This window comes from Meles meles, chromosome 8, assembly GCF_922984935.1.
Source record: "Meles meles chromosome 8, mMelMel3.1 paternal haplotype, whole genome shotgun sequence".
Classification (NCBI taxonomy): Eukaryota; Metazoa; Chordata; class Mammalia; order Carnivora; family Mustelidae; genus Meles; species Meles meles.
In genome coordinates this window covers 8,977,649-8,984,642 of record NC_060073.1, presented here as the reverse complement: position 1 = coordinate 8,984,642, position 6,994 = coordinate 8,977,649, and the positions used below count along the sequence as shown (strand labels likewise).

The following is a 6,994-nucleotide window of genomic DNA, read 5'->3' as shown; positions in this document are numbered from 1 at the left end:
GCTCAATACCAGGACCCCGAGATCACAACCCAACCTGAAGGCAGAGGCTTAACCCACTGAGCCACCCAGGTGCCCCATTTTTTTAACACTTTTATTTATTTGTTTGTTTGCTTGCTTGTTTTAGAGAGGGAGAAAGAGAGAATGGGGGAGGGATAGAAGGAGAGGGAAAGTGAGAATCTTGAGCAGGCTCCTCGACCAGCTCAGAGCCCAGCACGGGGTTCGACCTCACCACCCTGACTTCATGACCAGAGTCGAAATCAAGAGCTGGAAGCTTAACCCACTGAGCCACCCAGGTGGCCCACTCTCCTGAATTTTGGTGCCAGGGAAGGGAGTAGTGAAAACCACCAACACGGACCCAGCAGAGATGCTCGATAGATGTTTATTTGGATAAATGAGTTAAAGACAATCCAGAGCCCGGTAGTTGCCCAAGCCCACCCTGGTTACAAATATAAACCCATGCCCGATCCCCGTAGAAAAGAAGAGATGCACCAAGTGGAACTCCGGCAGCAGCCCTACACCCAGAACGTGCTGGGCTCTAAAAGCCACCTCGAGGAAGGTATGCCTTTAACTGCAGGTGTTTGTTTCCTTTGACCCGGCAGTATGTAATTTCCCATTTTTAGAACAATGCTCCAAAGAACAGTCACAAAAACAACTTTCAGAGGGGGCGGTTTTCTTCCTGGCCACTGCTACAGCCCTGTAAAACAACAATAACAAAGGGATTTTTATTCAAAACACCGTTTGCATCTCTCCATAAAATGGGGAGACCACTCATTAGCTTTGCACGGGCTGAGAGAAGATCCCTGAGAACCTCTTGGTACAGCATCTAAACAAAGTCTTGTCCTGGGGAGGGTAGGTCTGGACACTGCTCTGCTGTTGGATCTGTTTTGGTCTTGAAACACCTCCCTCCATGCGGTTCCTAGGCTGTGAGGGTGGAAAGGATGTTTGTAGAGAGCCTGTGGCCCGCGCAAGCCCAAAACCAGAAGAAGACACTGTGCTCTTGAGGACCTGCAAATAGCAGACTGAAGGTGAGGAGCCAGGAAGGGATGAGGGGCGCCCCCTCCAGTCTTAGCCATGACGAAATCCCTTTCCTTACCATCTCCACACAGACTTTCTCTCTGCTTTGTAAACTCAAGAAATTGACTCCAAGACTTCAGGAGTCCTTCCCCACGCTCCCCAGATCACACCGAACCCCTTCCCACCTGACCCTGCATTTTTTCTCCTCTCACTGGCTTCCTGGCCCAGTCTCTTTGACCTCCCATGTGCGTCTGCCCACCCTGGATTCATCTTACACCCTCCCTGCTCAACCATGGCCAATGACTCCTCTTCCTGCAGACGGAGTCCAGCGTCCTTCGTGGGACCTCATCCGGAGCCAGTCTTCCCTTCTAAGCTTATCTTCCAATAGTTCCTACATAAATCTTAGGTACCCTCCAAACTGGCTGGCTTACCACTCCCAGACGCACCCCCTGCCCTCTGGGTACCACCTCCCTCCCCCCTCACCTTCCTGGTCCCTTTTCTGTGACAAGATCTTACCCATTTCTGAAAGTCCTACCCAGCTAATTACCTCTGTCTGACCAGTCTAGCTGAAAGTGACCTCCCTCCCCCACCTCTAAGTAAAGCACTGAGATTCTGCCCCACCCAAAGTGTCTCCACTCTAGAGAAATCATTCCCAAAACTTTTTTTATAAGTGTGCTGAATTGTTTAAAGGAGAAAGGTGCTAAGCTTTAAGAGCCCTGGGTGGAACCAACTCAGTATCAGCTCCAACATCTTTTTTAAGATTTTATTTACGTATTTGACAGAGAGAGAGAGACAGCGAGAGAGGGAACACAAGCAGGGGGATGGGAGAGGGAGAAGGAGGCTTCCTGCCAAGCAGGGAGCCCAGTGCGGGACTCGATCCCAGAACCCTGGGATCACAACCTGAGCCAAAGGCAGACACTTAATGACTGAGCCACCCAGGCGCCCCAGCTCCGACATCTCTATACTACCCTTTACTGAGCACTACCTATGACCCTGCTGCTGGGCTGAGGGCTTCTTAGGTATGACCTCTTTCAACCCTTGCGGTGAAACTATAAGGTATAAAGTACCAAGTCCCCTCTTTACAGACAAGGAAAAAAAGGCTTTGAGAAGCTAAATAACTTGCTGAGAGCCTCCCGGTTTAAGAGGAGTGAACTGGAGCTCAAGCTTGGCTTCCAGTATTGACTGGTGCGGCCAGTGCTTCCTCCTCAGAGAATTTACAACACGGAACAGTTAGGATGAGCAGGGCGGGTAGGAAACCACAGGTTCTTCTCCCAATTAGAACAAATTCATGGAAAGTTTCCCCATTCAATGTTGGAGGGTTTTTTCTTCTTCTTTTTAAGACTGTAGAGGGATTTAATCCTGGAATGTCAGGAGACAGAATGGCGTTTTCTTTAAAAATGGTATCAGGGTGGGTGCCTGCGTGGCTCAGTAGGTTAAAGCCTCTGCCTTCGGCTCAGGTCATGATCCCAGAGCCCTGGGATCGAGCCCCACATCGGGCTCTCTGCTCAGTGGGGAACCTGCATCCTTCTCTTTCTCTGCCTGCTCCTCTGCCTACTTGTGATCTCCATCTGTCAAATAAATAAATAAATAATCTTTAAAAAAAAAAACAAATTAAAAAAAAATGGTATCAGAGTGCCTGGGTGGCTCAGACAGTTGAGCATCCGACTCTTGGTTTCAGCTCACCTCGTGATCCTGGGGTCGTGAGATGGAGCCCTGCATCAGGCTCCACACGACCATGGCGTCTGCTTGAGATTCTCTCTTTCCCTCTCTTTGCCCCTCCCCCCATACCCTCTCTCTCGCTGTCACTCGCGCTCTCTCTCTCTCTCTCTCTCTCAAATATAAATAAATAAATAAATAAGTTTTTAATGGTATCTAAGGCTTTGACGCTTGGAGGGAAGCTTTGATGCTGCACATACATCACCCTAAGATCCCAAGCCAAGTAGCAAGAACACAGATTGCGGTGCCCGGGTTCTGGTTCCTCCGTCTTGCGTGAGGCTCCGCAAGCTATTTACCTTCTGATGTTCCAGTTTCATCTTCTTTAAAATGAGAATAATACCTAGCTGACGGGGTAGGTTGGATGGAGTCAATGAAATAATCTATATACAACACTTAGCATACATTGAGTGTTCAGTAAATTGCTATTGTTACTACTTCCCTTGGACATAGGAATCTGCATTTCTATTCATGTTCTTCAATCAAAGTCTAACACATACATGGTCAAGCACACAAGGAGTGCACCTGTCGTGATGAGCACAGAGGGATGTATGGAAGAGTTGCATTACACTATTGTACACTTGAAACTATTATAACACTGTACATTAACTAAGTGCAATTAAAATAACATAAAATAACAAAATAAAATTAAATAAATTAAAATAAAATAAAATAATTGGGGTGCCTGTGTGGCTCAGTCTGCTGAGCCCTTGATTTCAGCTCAGGTCATGGTCTCAGGACCTTGCGATCAAGCCCCAGGCATCAGGGGGCCCTCAGCAGGGAGTCTGCTTGAGGATTTCTCTCCCTCTCCCTCTGTGCCTTCCCACCCTCCCACTCCCCCAAACCCTCTCATCCTCTCTCTCAAATACATAAATAAATCTTTAAGACAGAATAAAACACATCGATAGCCTGATCATTTACACATATAGGCACTTATAGAAACACCACCCCAGTCCAGACACAGAATATTTCCAGCACCCCAAAAGGTTCTCTCATGTGCCCTCTCAGTCCATAGCTCCAGCAGACAGAACTATGACTTGACCTCTCCTACGTCAGCTTTGCCTCTTCTTGACCTTCGTAGTAATGAAATCCTATAACGTGTCATCTTTCACTGCCGTGTCATACCCACCATGGGAATATGCCACCGTTTGTTTACTGCTCCAACCTGCCGTTGATGGGAACATCAAGTTTGGAGACAATACTTTGGAACATTCTTGTGCATATCTCTGTGCAGTCGTGGCTCTTAGATACAGATACCCGGAGAGGAATGACTGAGTGAAGGAGCAGGCCTATCTTTAACTTGAACGGAAACTACCAAACAAGTTTCCTACAGGATTGTGCATTTCTACGGTCCACACAGCAATGTATGCTAGTTCCAGTGGCTCTGTATCGCCAGGGACCCCTGGTCTTGTCACTCTTTTCATTCTAGCCGCTCTGGTGGGTGTGTAGTGCTATGTCCTCGTGGTTAATTTTAACGTGCATCTTCCTCATGAGTAAAGATGTCGAGTCCCTTCTCATTGTTCGTTTGGCCATCTGATATGATATCTTGTGAGTATTAAGTCTTTTGCCCAATTTTTATTGGGTCATCATCTTTTTCTTACTGATTTATTTTAAGGACTTTTTAACGATTATATTTATTTATTTATTTATTTATTTATTTATTTATTTGAGAGAGAGTGAGAGACAGAGAAAACACAAGCAGGGGGAAGGGAAGAAGCAGAGAGAGAAGGACAAGCAGATTCACAGCCGAAAAGGGAGCCCGATGGAGGGCTCAATCCCAGGACCTTGAGATCATGACCTGAGCCAAAGGCAGACGTTTAACCCACTGAGCCACCCAGGTCCCCTTCTTATTGATTAATGATGGTTCTTCATAGATCCTGAAAGTGAACACTTGGTCAAATGTATGTACTGCAGATTTCTTCTGAGACTGAGGCTTGCCTTTTCATGTTTTGAATGGTGCTTTTTGATGAGGAGATGTTATACTTCTGATAAAGCTCAATTTATCAGTTTCTCTTCTATAGTCAGTGCTTTTGGTGTTGTTTTAGAAAATTTTGTCCATCCCTAAGGTCTCGAAGACATCCACTCTATGTTAATTTCCTTTAATCTCGTATCTTCCTCTGGAGTTGGAGATTAGCAGCTTTTTCAATAAGGAGGGAAGTTCGCACAGAAAACCTCACCATGGGGCACTTGGGTGGCTCAGTGGGTTAAAGCCTCTGCCTTCCGCTCAGGTCATGATCACAGGCCTGCATCTCTCTCTGCTCAGCAGGGAGCCTGCTTCCTCCTCTCTCTCTGCCTGCCTCTCTGCCTACTTGTGATCTCTATCTGTCAAATAAATAAATAAATTTAATTTTTTAAAAAAAGAAAGAAAGAAAACCTCACCATGACTGGTTTGCATGGTGTTGCTCACGGGACAATGACTGCCTGTCTTGGGACCAACCAGTCTGTTATCCTAAGGCCAACATAGAGCATCAAAGGGGACCACTGCTGACTGGCTGCATTTCTGTAATTCCAGAGACCCTAATTTGAGGGGGCTGGGGAGCACGTCTTCCAAAATGAGCCAGAAAGGAGAAGGGAGGATATCAGTCCCCCTCAGTACTGTTTCTCAGGCCAGCAGCTTACTCCAAAACCCTAACTGTGATCATTTGGCAGACACATTCTTCCCATCCTAGCACTCTCACTGTTACCCTTTATAAAACTTTTCCCCACAGGGGTGCCTAGGTGGCTCAGTGGGTTAAAGCCTCTGCCTTCGGCTCAGGTCATGATCCCAGGGTCCTGGAATCGAGCCCCGCATCGGGCTCTCTGCTCAGCGGAGAGCCTGCTTCCTCCTCTCTCTCTGCCTGCCTGTCTGCCTACTTGTGATCTCTGTCAAATAAATAAATAAAATCTTTAAAAAAAAAAAACTTTTCCCCATGCATGTTTTCCCCCCCTGGATTTGCCCTTTTATCATCATTCACCTACCCACTTGTCATTTCTAGGGCACTTACAATGCCTTTGCTTTTTCCTCCCTTCATCTTCTCTCCTTTAATGCAAGGTTTCCCAGCCTCAGTGTCACAGACATTTGGGGCTGGAAACTCGTGTACTATGGGGCCCGGTCCTGCACGCTGTAGGAGGCACAGTTCTTCTGGTTCCGCCCATTTCCTTCCCACCTTCCTCTGTCAATCAAGAGGCCCAAGGGAACAGTAAGGGGGTGGGAGGCAAATCATAGCTTTTTCAAGCTGAAGAGAGCCTCAGATACGATCTAGTGCAACCCCCTCGTTCTACAGATGAGGAAACGGATCCCAAGAGGGGGAGGGAGAGGATACACCACAGCCAAATATGTGGGGGAACAAAGCCAGGCCAAACAGGAAGTCAAAATTCCAGGGCTTGAGGCAGAATTTCCAGTCCCACCAGGGAACCTGGGACTGCTTCCCACAGCAACTTTCTCCCTCCAAGCCACAGGTCCTATTCCAGAAACAACCAGGGCTGCTCAGATCGAGCAGCAGACTCGGATCGGACAAGCTCCCAGCCTGTGCACAGGAGCGATGATCCCTGAGAGTCTGTTCCAGAGCCTCCAGTGGGCACGGATGACCACCCATGCCAACAGGAGTGTTTGAGATGACTAACCCCATGACCACATCTTAGTTTTAATTCTATCATCGTGAGGGAAATGATGGACATACCACCTGGGTGCACCTGTCCCAGCGGAGGAGTTGGAGAGGAACAGAGGTGGGTGGAGAGCAGGAAGGAGCCTGGAGATCAGGTCTGTCCTGGCCCTGTCACCAAACAGGCAGGTGATGGGATCCCAGAGCAGCCCCCAAGTTAAGGCTGGAACCTCCCAAGTTATGGTGGCTGTTAACCCCTACTAAGCACTTACTAGACCCTAGACCCTGTTCTGACCCTCACCCAGCCTCTGAAGGAGACACTGTCATTCTCCCACACTGAAGATGCTGACATGGAGCCAGTAGCCACAGGTCAAGCAGCAGGGTGCCTTCCTGAAACGTCTTCGATGATGGGCGCGAACCACCCTACTCATGACTTCTCACCAACACCAAGCTCACTCCCAATATCACCATCAGATGCCCACGGAGACACCCTTCTGTGTGAAAGTCCACACCAAGAACTCACACAAGGCTCAAGATCTTAGCGGGTCCATGATGAATATTTTCATTTTAACAGTAATGAATTTGTGTCGACAATTATTAGAAAAATGCCAGATTTCATTTATGGTAGTGACAAAGCTTTCTTTGTAATTAAATGTCGGCTTTTAAAAATAAATCTATTTCGGGGC

At 47.6% G+C, this 6,994-nt stretch overlaps 1 long non-coding RNA gene across 1 annotated transcript in view; it reads right to left on the bottom strand.

Moving 5' to 3' along the window:
* Positions 1 to 654: 654 nt before the first annotated feature.
* LOC123948436 overlaps positions 655 to 6,994 on the bottom strand; it is a 45,900-nt gene continuing 39,560 nt past the window's right edge. The window contains exon 3 of the long non-coding RNA XR_006819975.1: positions 655 to 694. This is a non-coding gene — a long non-coding RNA (uncharacterized LOC123948436). The remainder of the gene's footprint in view (positions 695 to 6,994) is intronic.